General features: G+C 42.7%; 1 protein-coding gene and 1 pseudogene across 2 annotated transcripts in view; both read left to right on the top strand.

Moving 5' to 3' along the window:
* FAT3 (FAT atypical cadherin 3) overlaps positions 1-16,795 on the top strand; it is a 535,794-nt gene that overhangs the window by 348,928 nt on the left and 170,071 nt on the right. The gene's annotated exons all lie outside the window — the stretch shown is intronic.
* Positions 14,565-16,795, top strand: part of LOC102261377 — a 7,368-nt pseudogene continuing 5,137 nt past the window's right edge.

Here is a 16,795-nt window from a genome sequence, read left to right as displayed (position 1 = left end):
ACAATCTGGGCTGAGGGTCCCCCCCCCCCCCGCCCCGCCCCCCGCAAGTGCACGAATTTCGTGCACTGGGCCTCCAGTGTGTGTGTGTGTGTGTGTGTGTGTGTGTGTGTGTGTGTATATATATATATATATCATCCAGATATATATATATCATCCAGATTAGTGTTCTGCACTGTACACACGTTTTTATATCTGCTGATACATGTGTCATTTGTAAGTACTATGTGGGGGTGATTAACCTCCTGGAGAGCCTTTAATTGCTAAGATAACCCTATGCTCCTCTTAAACTCCTATTAACCTCTGGCTCTATTTTATATTTCTCCATCCCAATAAAATTAAATTTCTCTTCTTGAAAGGAGTCATTTAGAATCTGACCTGGCAGGTGCTCTTATGAATAAGTAACCAGGAGGACATTAATGATTTGTTTGTAGTTTTCAATCCTCATGATAGCAGGCACTTTTTACACTGCTGGGTGTCTGCCTGTACATTGATTTAAGATATTTAGCTTGACCATGTATGGGCTGTAAGGGTTTTTGAGTCTGTAAGCATTCACCTTAAATCTCTGACTATAGGAGGAAAGTTATTAACAGAATCCAAGGGACTTGCAAAAAAAGCAAGAACAAAGAACTGTAGAAAGATTCACAAGTATAGCTTACACTTCTTAGGTGAATTCTGAGCCCTAAACTCTTGCCTAATTTGGAAATCTGTTATGTGAAAATAATTGGTCTGATCTTCTCTCCCTCCCATAAAATGCAAAAGTCAGGAATTTTCAGCTCACTTACTCAAAGTCATATACATAACTTTATAGCCAATTATGATGATAGTGGAGGTAGAAGCCTAATCCTAGCAAATAGATGCAGGAAGTTGATAATGGATGCATAAACTAAATAGTGAGTTAACATTTTAGCTTAGTGGTTGTGACTCCAGTCCTGATTACCTCATTATCGGAGATGGCAGCTGTGAAATAAAGAAATAAAGGCACTAATTCTTTCTTATAATCACTTGTACAGATTGTTTCCTCACCTCCTAAATTTAAACTCCTTGTGGGATTGAAACTTGATTTATCAAGCTAGTAAATAGAAGTGGTGTGGGAAGGCCTGGATGTTAAATTCAGGTAGGCCCGAGATGCTATTTTGGAGCTACTCACAGAGCTTAGATAGGCCACTGGACCTCTCTGAACCCCCTTTTCCTCATCTGTAACAATGCCTAACATAGCGTTGATGTAAAGAGTATATGAAATGACAGGTAAAAAGTGCTCAGGATGCTGCCTGTTAGACAGTAAGTGTTCCATGAATGGTGGTGGCTGTTGTCAGCACCAAATGTCTTTCTCATCTCTGTATTCAGAGCTGCCAGACCCATACCTGAAAAATGGGAAGCACTCAATAATGCCCCGTGATTGAGTGATTAATCTGAGACCTTTATTTTCCCCTAGATGAGATCATGGAGGGGGTATTAGCATACTGTAAAGTGCATGAACTCAGACACAGAAGGAATGGAAGGGAAGGCCCTGCCTCTTTCCATTTGCTTTGATCCTCCATTTCCTCATCTGTAAAATGGAGTTAATCACCCCGACCTCATGGATGAACTGCACAAAGGGCCTGGCCCACAGAGACACTACTAAGCCATCCTCTGTGCCTCCCTTTTTATGACCTCATCCCTGTTCCCCTTTTCCTCAGGAAACACCTTGTCAGTTCCCTTTCCCTTTTCAGTACTGACCCCAGGAGTATGAATAGCTTATAGCAGTTTGACTATTCTTAAAAGATATGTCCACTTAAATAACTCTATACTGCTGGCTTAATTATGTGTGAATCTTTATCTTGCTTGCTGAAAGAGTATTAGTTTGCCTCCCTTTTGATCTTGAAATGTTTCTCTGTTCAGGGCTGGATGGTTCTGATAAGAGAACAGAGAGATTATTTTATTTGCAAATCAAAAAGGATGACAAGACCCAGGAACCCGTATAAAGACAGAGGGTGAGAAATGATGTTCTGTGTGCTTATAACTTGAAGTAGCCAAGAGAATGTGGTGATGTTTTATAGCGCAGTTGTTATAAGTAGCAAAACACATTACAGAGGAGTACACTAGATCTATAGGAATGTAAGTTATCTAGTCTCTGTCCCTTTCGCATACTCATCCATAACCATTGTCCTGGGTAAGGGGCACCTCATGTGACTGTTTTCTCTTCCTGTCTGAAATTATCATCCCTTTTTACGGTTTTATTTTCTGAGGGGAAAAAATACTGCCCTTTGCTAAGTTTTTATAACATTTCCTCCTTGACTTAGGATGCAAATTGATTTCTTCAGTGAGTGCACTCCTTAATGGTTTCTTACTTTGATAAGCATCTGCTTTGGAAATGATGGTAATTTCTGGTGCTGAAGAATCGCAGGCCTATTTCAACCCATTAAAAAGCCCATATTTTGATCATTTAACTGAGAGAAATGAAAGTTTCTCTCAGTAGGTTCCTCTGACACCTCAAAAACTTTGCAAGAAGTACCAGCAGGCCCTCAAAAAAAAAGATGGATATATGTGCACATAAACAGCACCTGTCACAGGCTCAGGACTCAGAAGAAGAGTTGGGCATCACTTCTGCTTTCCAGAGCTCCAAAGAGAGCATGGCACCCTCTCTTCCAGGTCTCTACCTCCAGGCCCATGCCTTTTCAAGCCTTAGTTGTTCATATCCATGTTGCATCAACTTGAATTAAGTTCATGGAAACTCATTTTTTTCCCTCCTGTCTTAATAGCTTTATCAAATGCTTATTCTGGGCCTGGCATAGGGGTAGGCAGTAAGGTTCTGTTACCAAAGTGACTGTTTTTCTATTTGCCTTTCACACTGAGGTCTTTAAGAGACCAAACTGTTGGTTATGCCCTGACCAGTTTGGCTCAGTGGATAGAGCGTCGGCCTGCGGACTGAAGGGTCCCAGGTTTGATTCCGTTCAAGGGCATGTATCTTGACTGTGGGCACATCTCCAGTAGGGGGTGTGCAGGAAACAGCTGATCGATGTTTCTCTCTCATCAGTGTTTCTAACTCTCTAACCCTCTCCCTTCCTCTCTGTTAAAAATCAATAAAATATATTTAAAAAAACTGTTGGTTATTCATGAGCTACTACAGTTAGCTGGTGTCCTGGAATCAAGGAGCTGATTTTCATTCGCATCATCCAAACTGCTTCTCTCCCATTATATAGATGCAGAAACTGAGACTGAGACAAGAGAAGAGAGAAAGGTCCAAGGTCACACCGTCACTTCATTGTAGTGCCCAGTATAGGTCTTCCTTCTCTATAGAAAGGATAAGGTCCTACACATCCATCAGCATATTGAAATGTGGGAAATTGAGTCATCTTTGCCCACTGTCGTTGTCTAATAGATTTACCAGGTGCTGAGGGATCAGCATACACATGTCTGGAAAGACGAGGTTTTCTCTTATTCTCTTTGGTTGTCCATTCGCCACTCCCTCAGCTGCTCCTCAGCACCTACTGCTCTCTCCTTCACTGCGCACCCAGCTCCGGACAGGGGATCTGTCTGCTGCTGGGAACCACCTGAGAGGATGCTGTGCCCACACTGTGAGTACCAGCTTGGATCCCAGCAGAAGAATGACTATAGACCAGATGTTATGGGCTGAATTGTACCTCTCCACAAAGTCATATGTAGATGTCCTAGTCCCTAGTACTTCACAATGGGACTTTATTTGGAGTCTTTAAAGAGGTAATTAGGCCTGGCTGGGTAGCGCAACTGGTTAGAGCATCCTCCCAATACACCAAGGTTACAGGTTTGATCCCCAGTCAGGGCACATACAAGAATCAACCAATGAATGCATCAATAAGTGGGACAATGAATATCTCTTTCTCTCTCTCTCTCTCTCTCTCAAATCAATTTTAAAATTTTGTTTAAAGGTAATTAAATTAAAATCAAACCTTTTGGTTGGGCCCTAATCCAATAGGATAGCTGTCCTTTTAAGAACATGTAATGTGGACCAGACACATATAGAAGGAAGACCATGTGAAGACAGCGGGAGAAGACAGCCATCTACAAGCCAGGGAGAGAGGCCACATAAGAAACCAACCATGTCCACACGTTGACCTCGGGCTTTTAGCCTCCAGGATGAAAAAATGGATTTCTGTCATGTAAGCCACCCAGTCTTTACCTTCTGTTATGGCAACCCAAAGCAAACTCCTACAGCAAGCCAGATTTCATTTCCTGGCCTGGCCTGCCCCTCGCTTCTCCGCAACCATCTCGCAAGGCTTCCTAAGGGACTGAGGCAACCACAGTTACAGTCCAGGGGGATAAAACCACCATCTAAATACAGTTATTTCCATGTTCCAGGCTCCATGCTACCAGTTAAAATCTTCATGGAAGTCCCCTTCAGGACCTGCCTTGGCTTTTAACTGCTCCAAGGGCCTGCTTTTCTGAGCTCTGCCTCCTCCACAGTCCTCACTGAGGGTTTCCTGCCCATCCTTCCCAGAAACCCTCCAGCTTTACCCAGGGGACGTGTTCTAGCTCGGGAATGAAGCTCTTCTCAGAAGTACATTTCTCTTAAGTCTGGGATCATGCCCGGAGAGGGTGTCAGCAGGGCAGTCAGGCGTGGCGGTGGCAGTAGTTGTGACAGTGGTGTGTGCACACACATACGCACGCCCATTTGCATGAGGTTGTCATTCCGGTTTCTGCAGAACACTTCAGGTTGGTGCAGGCCCTGAAGAGCGATCCTTTGTGAGATCCTCCCAGCAGTGTGAATTGCAGCTGTATTTCCCAATTGGCCAAAGAGTAAATACTGAATCAGACACACACACGAATTTTTCAAATAAAATTATTAATTCTCAAAGGTACTTTGTTCAAAACAGAGAGCGTGAGATGCCCACAGGGCTGGGCAGGGAATTCAGAGGAGCAGCATGTGTGTGGTGGGGACAGAGGGGGAGGATGGCGGGTCTCACCTGCCCCTATAACAGGCTCAGCCAGGGGCAGGTGTGGAAACAGGTGGGCCCAGTTTCATCAGACAAAATAACAAAGTCAGATTCACATGCCAGATCTCCTTACACTAATGTTGACACCTCCATTTTTTAAAATGAGCCTTTGTTTTGCAACATATGATATAAAGGAAGATTTCTTTCCTGCTTTATAATGTGTAATCCTCTCACAATAAAATAATTCACAGGTATTATAGAATACAGTTTGTTTCGTGGCATCTCTTTTTTTAAAAAAAAAATATATATATATTATTGATTTTTTACAGAACATTTTTTCACAGTGGGCTCCTTTGGACTCAGGGAAATATTAGAAATGAGCCCCAAGGTTGGAAATAGCAGCCTGTGAGGACTTAGTTCGGATCTCAGCTGAGGGTGTCTTCCCACCCGCTCTGCTATGAACCAGGGAAGGGCGGGGGAGTGCTGTGGGTCCTTGGATTACATAGAGTTTTCCTGGGCCTCCTGTCTGCTTTGTCTCCCCCTGGCAGTTCTTCAGTCCTAACCTTGCTTGTCTGTGTTCCTGGTTAGCCTCCAAGTTAACAATCTGCAGACAAACACATACAGTAGGAGAATTGTCTGGAGTAAATCCTTGATGCCGTAAATAACCATCTCTAGTTTACCTGGTAGTGCAAGGTTGCATTTGTTTTGCTCCCCCTTGAGTCTGAATCCTGATTAGTAGAGCAACAGTAAATGTAACCCATTCCCTTGGACCTGGGAGGGTCCTGCCATTCCCTGGCTCAGCATGGAAATGGGAATGAGCCGGCTTTTGCACTCTGCAGTGATCATTGCTCCAGGTGGGTCACCGCTTGTTGAGCTGGGCACCAGGGCTCTGCTTTTGTGTCCACTCCTGAAAGGTTCCCGAATGGGGTGCTGTGCTGCTCCTTCCCGGGCTCATGCTGTGGGGTCCTGTGGGGAGGGAAGGAGTCGAGGAGAACCTCTTACCCTGCAGGTCTGGTCCCATAAATGGCTTATCCCTGAACTCCATTTCGAATCTCACATCCTGGACACCAGGCTGGCTCTCCCCTGAGTGCAGCGATGCTAAACTGACCCTCCGCCCTGCGCTTCTGAAGCTCCTCTTCCCACTTTTGCCATCGTGCTGCTTCCCTGGTTTATTTTGTGCAGCACACTCTCTGAGCAGCGGGATGATCTGTCCAGTCCGATTTCATTTGGGCCCTTCAGAAACCATCCACGCCTGTGCCGAACACCAGGTGTGAATGACCCAGTTGAGCACTAAGTGTGCCTGCGGGAGAATAAAAATGTAGCGGCAGCAGGAGCAGGACACGAGATGCCGACTCAAGTGCCTCTACTAATGAAAAGGAAAAGCTCCTTGGCTTGCCTCCTGCGCTGCAGACAGCTTTGATCAAATGAGCTGTTGTTTCAGGACCTTTCAAGTGACTTGCTTTGGTGGCAAATTGGGGGCTACCAGCCTCATCTATTTGGTGGCAATGCTGGTTCAGTGAGATGCTGAGAGGGTTGTCAGTGAGAGGCAGATCACTGAATGGAAGATAAGGCAGGAGAGCCCCAATGTCAGAGCCAAGGAAAATAGGCCGGTATCTCGGGGCAAATACTATCAGTCCTTTTAAAACGGAGAAAACCTGTAATAAATTTGCTTATTTCATCATTTCCATTGTAGCCATATATGTATTTTACACAGCTATTCAGTCTGACTTAGTAAGAAATAAAACATCTCCTAAAATAATGTCCTGATTATAGTAGTTCTTTTAAAGTTCACATCAATCTAAAATTTATAGCAGTCGAATCTTGTGCCGCAAGTGTAGACAGAGATGGTTAAAGCATAGGTTTGGAAGACAGACAGGCAGACTTCGCAGCTCACTAGCTGGGTCATCTTTCTTCATCCAGCTCAGTTTCTGCTTCTGTACATTAGGATAATAATACTGATAGCTTCTTTATAGGATTTTGTGAGGGTTGGCGGGTTGCATGTACATTGCACATTTAAGTGTTATAATTCCTGGCTTGCTGCAACACACTTTTAAATATGCTGATAAATCTTAAAATGGGATATGGGGTTAAGCTCTGTGCTAATGTATACTTTGCTATTATGTAATTGAGATAAAATCTACTTTTAGGATACTACTTTCAAATAAAATAGAAAGAGCTCAATATTTTGAAAGATATCTGAGTACTCATTAATCACCCCGTTAAGAAGCTTCCTGCAGACACTTTAAATTAGGCAGCTAATACCTCCGGAGCAGGGGCTGCTGACCAATGACACCAAGTTCTGAAAAGGCAGGATGTCTTCTAACTTTCTTCATATAAAGAGGGACTTAATTTACTCCTTTTTGTTGTTGTTGTTGTTGACACTATTACAGGTGTCCCCCTTCACAGCCCCTCTTCGCCCACCTCCACCGAGCCCCTGACCCTGCTCCCCGGGCCTTCCCCACACTGATGTCTGTGTCCATGGGTTATGCATACATGTTCTTTGGCTAATCCCTTCACCATCTTTCATCCAGGCTCCTCCCTCCCCTCTGAGATCTCTCAGTCTGTTTCACATATCCATGCCTCTTGTCTTATTTTTAAGTTGAATGCTGTGAAAACAACTTTTGGTATCCTGTAGGTTACAAAATTGCTTCATTTTTCTCTTCATTGCTTGGGGACAGCCTCTTTGCCACTTGAGAATCCATTTGGCCAAGTCTTATGGTTACATGTTCCATCACTACCATCAAAGGCCTTGGACCGCTGCTCATGAGGTGGAGAAGTCAGGATGTCTGCAGTTCAATTTAAAGCAGCATTATAGCCCTGCCAACAGGAGTCAGGGCTGCCATAGATCCTCGTGGAAGGCAGGAATTGGAGACGGGCTTGTTTGGTTTCAGCTAGAGAATATGGTGGGGTTTTCTTCAGCATTTTACAACAGTGGGTGTCATTCCATCTCTATCAGCAGTAGCCAGAACATGCTTGCTCCACCTAGCAATAAAGAATGACAAATCTCTCTGTGCAAGGCTGTGACAGACCTATGATGTGTGCTTTGATAACATGCACAAAACCATTTCCCATCTTCAAAAATGATGCTTCCAGGAGCAACTCATTTAAAAGTTCCTGTCATATCACAAGGACATCAATATGTAAGGAAGAGTGAACTCAATTTCTAACAGTTTGAAGCATATGTATATACACCTCCCTGAAAGAGGGAAAATTGAGTCTCTTTCAAAACTCTTCTTCTAGAAATTACATAGTGCTTAGGGTAGGAATTTTAAAACTATTTATTTCTAATTATAGGGTAATTAGAAATGGGTAACTATGATGTACCAGAAATATGTACTATAGAATACATGTTCATTGTAAAAAAAAAAAAGAATAGAGAGAGAGAGAGAGATAAGCAATTTTTTTCTGTTTTTGAAAAAAATGTAACACTCATAATTTCCCATGTAATAATGATCAATTTTTACATTTTGGAATATAAACTTTCAGAATTTCTTTTTGCATTTGTGTATATAAGCTCACACATTACTTATGATCCTGCATAAAATTTGTCAAAAAGATTGAAATAATGCTCTGCATATTGTTTTGTAACCCCTTCTTTTGCATTTATCAATTTATTTTTTGGTGTTTTTTATATTAACATTCACATTCAGTTAGTTTTCAGTAGTGTGAGATTACATGTGGTAGGGTTTTTAATGATCTTAAAGGTTAGACGGTCTGTCACTTATTCTGGAAGATTGGTGGATACAGCCCAGTCTCCCATTCGCACTCTGCAGTGGGTTCGGTGCCCACTTCCGGTCATTGTAACCCCTTCTTTTGCATTTATCAATTTATTTTTTTGGCGTTTTTTATATTAACATTCACATTCAGTTAGTTTTTCAGTAGCGTGAGATTGCATGTGGTAAGGTTTTTAATGATCTTAAGGGTTAGACGGTCTGTCACTTATTCTGGAAGATTGCGTGGATACAGCCCAGTCCCCCATTCGCACTCTGCAGTGGGTTTGGTGCCCACTTCCAGCCGGGTGTTTACTTACCCTCTCTTCTGCCTGTGGATCAGCTGGAAGAAAGACCCTGGACATGGTAGGATGTCATCTAACAGGTTGTATCAGGCACTTGACCAGACTGCTCACAGATATGAGTGAAATTCCTTCATTTGATTGGAATTATGAAGACTTCCTTATAGGATTCACTAACCGAAAGAAACATCTCTGAAACACTTGTGGAAAAAGACTCCTGCACATTATAGCATGTCATTTGGAAAATTATATCAGAAACCTGAACATGTAACCTAAATATGGAAACATGGACACCTAAAGGTTATACACACAATGTGAACTACTCCCCTCTCCCACAGTAGAATATGACAGCATTGGGCAGCTATTAATATTCTACCTTATAACATTTTCTCATTAAAGGCAAAATGATTCATTGTAAGCTTCTGTTCACAAAAGTGCAAATGAACCCCACAGAATCATAAAATGTCAGCCCTAAACAGTACCGTAGAAATCATCTATTAGATGATAGACTATTAAATCCCAAATTAAAGATCTGGATAAATATTTGCCAAATGTGGGCATGCAGGCGGCATTCAGATTTGGCATCGCTGTCTGCATTCTGTATTGGTGACAAATTGTGGTGTAAAAAGAGGGACGAGATCCAAACCAAACTGTCGCTGAGGCTTGACATGTCTTTGAGAGGGCACATATGCCTGTCCATGTTTAAAAGCCAGATCCTACAGATGATGCAAGTAGAAGGAGCAGGAAGAAGGGCAGCCCCTGCGTGTGCCCATCAGTTTCAGCTTGGAGCTGTGAAGTACAAGGGCCCCTAGAGAGACTAGCGTGCACGCCAAGAATAAGTCATCTCTGCAGTCAGAGTGACTCCACTTGCAGACAACCTTGAAGCGCGGCTTTTAGTCAGGAAGGGCAAGAAAAATAACATGCTTCCATGGAATATCCTTTTTTGAGGGTAAAAATGTAAAGAAATATATAATTCATGAATATGTGTCTATTGTGAGACCGCAGATTACAAGGTCCTTAATGACTATTTTTGTTTTCCTCCTGGCACTGAGGTTATACTTATTAGACTCAAAGTAAGTATTGGCTGGATTGGATTGAAAAAAAAGTGTTTTCCCCTCCTCCCTGTTGTGGTCAGACTCCAGGAATGAAAACATGGATCTCAACTCAGTTACAATTAGTTCTTATCTGGGAGGAGCATTAGCTATGTAGGCCTGTGCCCAGATATTTCTACCAACATCATATATAATGTTAGACACCTGCCAAATGGCAAAACCACTCCAGAAACCATAGAAGGCAGCACCATCCCTGAGGCTGCCAGTTGGTAAGACAAATCTAACTGGTTCATTTGTCACTACAGTTCAACTTCATTATGTCATCCACAAGGATCACTTGTTTTCAGAAGAATAGAATGTCTCTGTGGTTGCCTAATAAATGGTATTTTCTGGAGATGCCTGTATTTCCCAAGGCCAGACCCAGAATATGAGGTTGAAATCAGCACTCTGACCAGTTTACATATGACACTGCCCACTGCTTACCACTTCACACAGGTGTTCAGGCATGAGGTCTGACAGCAGATTAGGAGGACAAGCCAGTGGAAGGTACAGCTGCTGGAAGCAATAGTAGGCCCAGAGATGGACTCATAAAACCAGGAATGATGGGTGAATCTTAGAGAAGGGAGTTGCCCTGGACTGCCACAACCCAGGTTTGGAGTCAGAGTTCAAAACCACAAAGAATTATAATCAAAGGGAAAGCATTGTTCCCACTGCTTTACTGTTCTCTTCTTGATTGTCATACATTTCAATGGCATCCAGATGTTCCATTATTTTAGCTACCAACTTGGGAAATTACATTATAGTTACTTTCAAAGTTGTCAGAACACTAAACTCAACAATGACAGTTTATAACCCATTTTCTCTAAAGTGCTTGATTTTTTTTCCCCTTATAACCCTGATGGGCTGGCATTTAAATAAAGAAAGTCAGGATTCTGAAATTCAATTAGTTTTTGTATATGCAAAGTTATTCTTTGTGCTCACCCACATGCATATTGGCTCTTATACATACATATTGGATGTATTGTACTTTAACTTTTCCTCTGCTGGTGTCTAGAGTTGTTAAAAATAGGGCATTTGATTCATGGTTTTATCTTTGAATATTTGCACTTTAATTTTAGACTAAACCATAAGTTATTTTGGCTTTCAAATGTATGCTTTTTTTCAGAAAATTGAAGGCGAGTATAAAAAGGCCATGTTATTAATTCTGAAAACATTTATTTTGTTAGTTGACTGAAAAAACATAATGGTATATATATCATGTTTTACAACTGATTTATTTAAGATGTCTCAGAAAACCCCATTCATAATTTCCAGTTGCAAGGGGATGAAGTTCTTCAGTGTAAGCCTACAGCATTCTTATGGTCATTTTGAAATTAGGAGACATGGCCACATTCATACATGATAACTAGAAAATCGGCCACTTTTAAATCAAACAAAAAGGGATAGACAGCCTTGAGGATACTTTTAAAAAGAGACTATTTCTAACAAGTTTAGTTACAGTGTCTGTTCCTAAAGCAAATGAATGAGCGAGTCCTTATAAGACCATTGCTGTTGCTTTTTTTGTGGAGGCTGCTTGTATTATCTGTCTATATGGTACTTAGCATCCTATTGAACTTGATAAATATGCAGTGGTGATCATATTATTCCTCAGAACTCACTTAGCACTTTTGCATCTTTTGGGTGTCATGGTGTGTTGCCTACAAGGTGCAGGGAATTTTAATTTAATGCACATTCTGGGTCTTAGAGCTTGGAAGTGTAATGACCCATGTAAGATAATCCTCCACTCTAGCAGGACATTTTTGGAGCAAAGCCATGGGGTTGACCAATAATTCATTAAAAAGTGGAGAAACTTTACTTCCCACACTAAAATTCAGGAGCTCAGTGTACCGGCTTTTCCAACCTCTGTCCTCTAAGCCATCCACATCATAATCCCCCAACACACAAAAAAAGAGAAATAGAGAAAAATTGAGTAGGTCTACGGTAATTAAATAACTCTGACCAACCTCAATTGAACTGTGTCTGTCCATGATAGAGGTTGAAATAGAAATGGAACAGGGCTGGAACAAGATTGTGTGTGTGTGTGTGTGTGTGTGTGTGTGTTTAAGTCAGGAAAACCAAATTTGTTCCTCAGCCTAATTCGGCTATCAGTAGACTTTGGAATATCTGTCAGTTTGCATATATATAGTATATTTCTCTTATGAAACTCAATTTTCCTTTTGGCTTAATACAAACTATCCACAGAGAGTTTTGATACCCATAATGTTCTTGATACCTGCCACAGTACCTGGCATCTAATAGGCACTCTAGAAATATTTAGCTGAATGAATGAATGAATGATTCATGAAGGAAAATTCCCAGCTGTTCTAAAAATCAGGGTCTTGGTTATTTTATTGCTTTTTTTAAAAGAGAAAAGTATTGGGGTTACCTGACAAAATCCTTAACTTTTCCTTGTATCTCATTTGGGATTATGGGGCAATGAGCTAAAAATCTAATTTATCAATAATGTAATAAAATGCTGTGGGAATACTTAATTTGATATTAAATCTATGTAAATAGTTATTTGTGAGAATAGGCAAATATTTGGTGTGAGATTTGGTTAACAGACCATAGCTAATACAATCTATATATATGAAATCCTAATATGCAAGTAGACCGAATGGCAGAACAACCGAACAATGGGTCACTATGATATGCGCTGACCACCAGGGGGCATGCATGAAATGTGGCAAGCGTCAGCAGCAAGTGGTAGAGCGTGGAACATGGCGGGCATTGGCTGTGGTGGGATGGTGGAGCAGGTGAGCAGGAGCGCCAGACCAAGGCGGGGCAGTCGCTGTCAAGCAGGAGCGCCAGACCAAGGCGGGGCGCCGGTCGCTGTCATTGGGTCAAGCCTCTGGTGGTTACTGAAAATTCTTTGCTCTCATGTGCTGTGGTCCCGCCGGGTGCTCACACCTGCTTCCAGCGCCAGCCCCACTTGCACCCACTGCCAGTCCCTGGTACCAGTTCCTATTTCTCAGTGCCATCAGCAGATGCGAGTGGCGGCTGCTGGCCCCAATCTCCCCTCAGGGTTTCTCCACCTCCCCCTGCTCCTGAGGGGCCATCTGGGCCGGTAGCTGCCTCTCGAACCTGCTGCCGGCAACGGCCCCACTCGCACCCACTGCTGGTGCCGGAGCCACCACTCACACCCGTTGCCGGTGCCCAGTGCCAGTCCTGATCTCTCGGCACCGGTGCAAGTGCTGTCAGTGGGTGCAAGCGGCAGCTGTCGGCCCAAATTGCCCCTGAGGGCTTCTCTACCTCCTCCCTGCTCCTGAGGGGTGATCAGGGCAGCAGCAGCTGCTTGCACCCGCTGAAGGCACTGGCCCTACTTGCACCCAATGCTGGCACTAGTCCCAATTGCTCCGCACTGTCAGCAGGCATGAGCGGGCCGGCGCTGTCAGCACGTGGGAGTGGCGGCGGTGGTGGGAGCGGGGCTGCTGGCAGACGGGACCAGGACTGTGGTGGGAGGGGCCGGGCAGGGGTGTGGAGGATGGGCTGAGACCCACCCCTGTGCCCACCACAGCCTCATGGCCCACAGTTCAAGGTGCATGAATTTATGCACTGGGCCCCTAGTAAATAAGTAACTACAGATACATATATGCACACACACACACATACATACACTTGCTTACTTCCAACACATAAAACATAGTGATTAGACTCAAGGTTGCTCTTAAACAGCTGGGACACCAGAATAACACAATTAATGCAATACTTAACCGTAGGACAGAATGTAATCACATTATGTGTCCAATTGTGAGAAACAATGTGTATGTCCTGTAAGGGCTAGACTTACCAAGGGGGACTTCATGGAAGATTTGAGACTTGATCTGGCCTTGGATAAGAAGAGGAGCCCTGTAAAATAAGAGGACATGTATGATCCAAGTATGCAGGGATGGATATGGCACCCTTGGGAGACTGACTAGAGTGGCCTAAATGCCAAGGGAAGTAGGATTTGGAGATAAATGTGGGGGTGGAGAGAATGAGGTAGTAGTTTTGACCATAGGAAATACAGAGCAATGAAAGGTTTTTGAGCAGAATGGTGACATGATGGAAGTTGTATATAAAGATTATTTATTGGTATCTAGTGAAAGGGAGCTTTGGAGTAAGAAAGGGACTGAGAGCAAGCCAGCCAGTTAAGAAAGGGCAGATCCAGGTATGAGGGGATTGCTACCCAATCGCACACAAGTGTGGACATCAGTAAGATGAAAGATACATGGGGAAATGTGCAAAACTTGGGGACTGAATGAGAGACTCAAGGGAGGCACAAGGGTAGTTATTTCCCACAGTTGTCAGAAGCTAATATTCAGCAGCCGACCTATAAAGACCTCGTAAGTGTGCTTTGGCTTCATCCGTGATTCTTCCTAAATGAAATGAGGTGCTCATCATGCCGATTGCTAACTGTTTAAGTATCTCTTTTTCATTCACCATCAGAATATGACCTCAGGATTGGTCTAGTCTTCTGCAAAAAAAAGAAGCCCTTTTAGCATATTTTCTGGGGGGTGGATAGAAAGAAAAATGTTTCTTCTTTTTTGTTGTAAATACTAGTATACATGTATTTTAGCTTTACTCGTTTCCATGAAGTTTTTGACTCTGCATGTTGCAACCACTCTGGCCACTGCAGTGTTTCTCACACAGGTGAGTTTGACTTAGAGTCCATGTATTTTAATTTTCTTCTTCACTGAATGTGTACTTGGGAGGTGACCATGAGGAGGAGGCATTTCACTCACCAGGGCCTCTTTGTCTGATAAATCCATCATCCCAACTGAATCACAATGGTGTAGAGATGGACTCTAGAGAGATTCTTTAGGGAAAGGAGGGAGGCTTCCCTTCTACGACTGTAGTAGTGGTCTAATGTTCTCTAAGAGAATGGAAACCAATGGAACATTTGTAAAGCTGGGAGAAACCCATTGTTACCGGCTGCAAAATGTCTGGGTCTTGGTTCAAGCTGACCAAGGTGTTTTGAATCAAGATTCTGCCATTTATTTGTTGAATGATAATAGAGCAAATTTGTAATCTATGATAGTTGTCAGTATCCTCATCTGTTAAATGGGGAAGATAATAGCACCTCATTAGGTGGTTTTAACTGCTGTGTGGAGAGCATATGTACAGAGACTAGCAGAATGCTTTGCCAATAGCAATATATCAACTATTGTTAATTTCCTTCTTCAAGGCAAAAACAAGGCATGTTTCATTGTCCCCAATACCTAGCACAGCCCTAGCATAGTCAGTGAATATTTTGCTCAATGGATGCAAAAGCCAAAGGGCATTTTAAGGACTAGGGAAAGCAGCAATATCTATAAATATACCTGTTTGCCTTACACTGGAGGCATCTTTTCAGCACTTCAGCTAACATACATCCTTGCTGACACGCAAGTGTGTGTATTGCTCTTGTACTTCTGAAGGTGAGCCATTTTATTCCCTCTCACAGGTCTGTCAGGAGGCTCAGATAACTCACCCTCCTACAGATCAGGTGGCCAATTATGTTATTAGAAAGTAGAAGTATGTGGACTGGCTTTGTCAGCCACCGGACTGCAGACCTAGGTTTGATACTGCTTTATTTAAAATGACTGAAAAATGTGAATGATATGATGTATGAACATATATGGAAGAGTTTTTTAAAAAAATATTTTATGGCAGACTTTATTTTTACTCCTATGGTTCAGCTATTACATTGTTCTTCATCTTAAATTGATTTTAGTTCATTTCTACAACCATTCCTTCAGTGCCTAGGACATGCAGGTTCTGTGTTCAGTGTGACAGGGACATTATAATGAAAAGGGTGAACTGTATGATGCTGAACTGGATTCAGCTAGATAACCAAGATGAACTGTCACAATGACCACACATTTTTGTAGTTTCTCCCATCAAGAGGTAGAGCCTTGGCTTGGTGACTTGTTGAGATCAAGCATCAGTCGTATCCAGCGGAAAAAACATGTAGAATTTCTGAGCCGGGGCCCCCAAAGATAATGCTTCTGTTCCTACTGTGCTTATTAATCCTGAGACTTTGCCCTGTTTTCATGATGGGGTCACTTGTCAGAGGTGAGATGGACCTTCCTACCAAATTTTGGGTTGAATCTCTCGACATGATGCCACACATTCACCAAGAGGTTATGAAGGGTTCGTTACTGTAATAATTCACTTTCTGGAGAAAGCAGACTAAACTCTCAAGCTAGTCCAAAAATGGCTTGAGAAAGTAGGGAAAGGAGACTGGCGTGGGGTTGCGTGTGCTTGGGGCTGGGGCTGAAGTGAGTGTTCCTGCTGTGGAGCTGCTGCTGATGTGGTTTGCACTTCTTACCAGCATGAAGGTGGGAGTACCTGAGCTTTCTCCTCTACTTGCCCAGATGTGGAGCAATGAGAGAAGAGCATGTGGTGGGGCCTGAAAGCTGTTGGCAGTCAGAAAAATGGAGTCGGACCCTTTCTTAATCTTTATTGCAAGTGTCTTTGTAGCACTTAGTACCTCAAAGTATATTTTTAAAATGTTTACCTATTTTTTATTAATTTCTCTACCCTCTCTACAGATTATAAACTGCATAATGGTTGAGACCAAATCTATATTGTTCTCCACCGAATCTCCAGCCTCTAGATTAGTACTTGACACCCAGTAGGTGCTCAGTAAATATTTGCGTATGAATGAACTTCTACAAGTGAACTTTAGTTTCTCTGTACTCAATCCTAATGCTCAGCAAACCCATCAGAGAACAGGTGCACTGAGGGTAAATTGTAATGATCTTAAGTTTGAGTGGCTTGCGCTGCCTCTCCTATAAGTTGAAACCCCCGAAGGAATGGCTGGGGAATGTTAGCCTTTG

Source organism: Myotis brandtii, unplaced genomic scaffold (genome assembly GCF_000412655.1).
Source record: "Myotis brandtii unplaced genomic scaffold, ASM41265v1 scaffold302, whole genome shotgun sequence".
NCBI lineage: Eukaryota > Metazoa > Chordata > Mammalia > Chiroptera > Vespertilionidae > Myotis > Myotis brandtii.
Note: the sequence above shows the minus strand (reverse complement) of the source record. Positions and strands in the feature narration are given on the sequence as shown.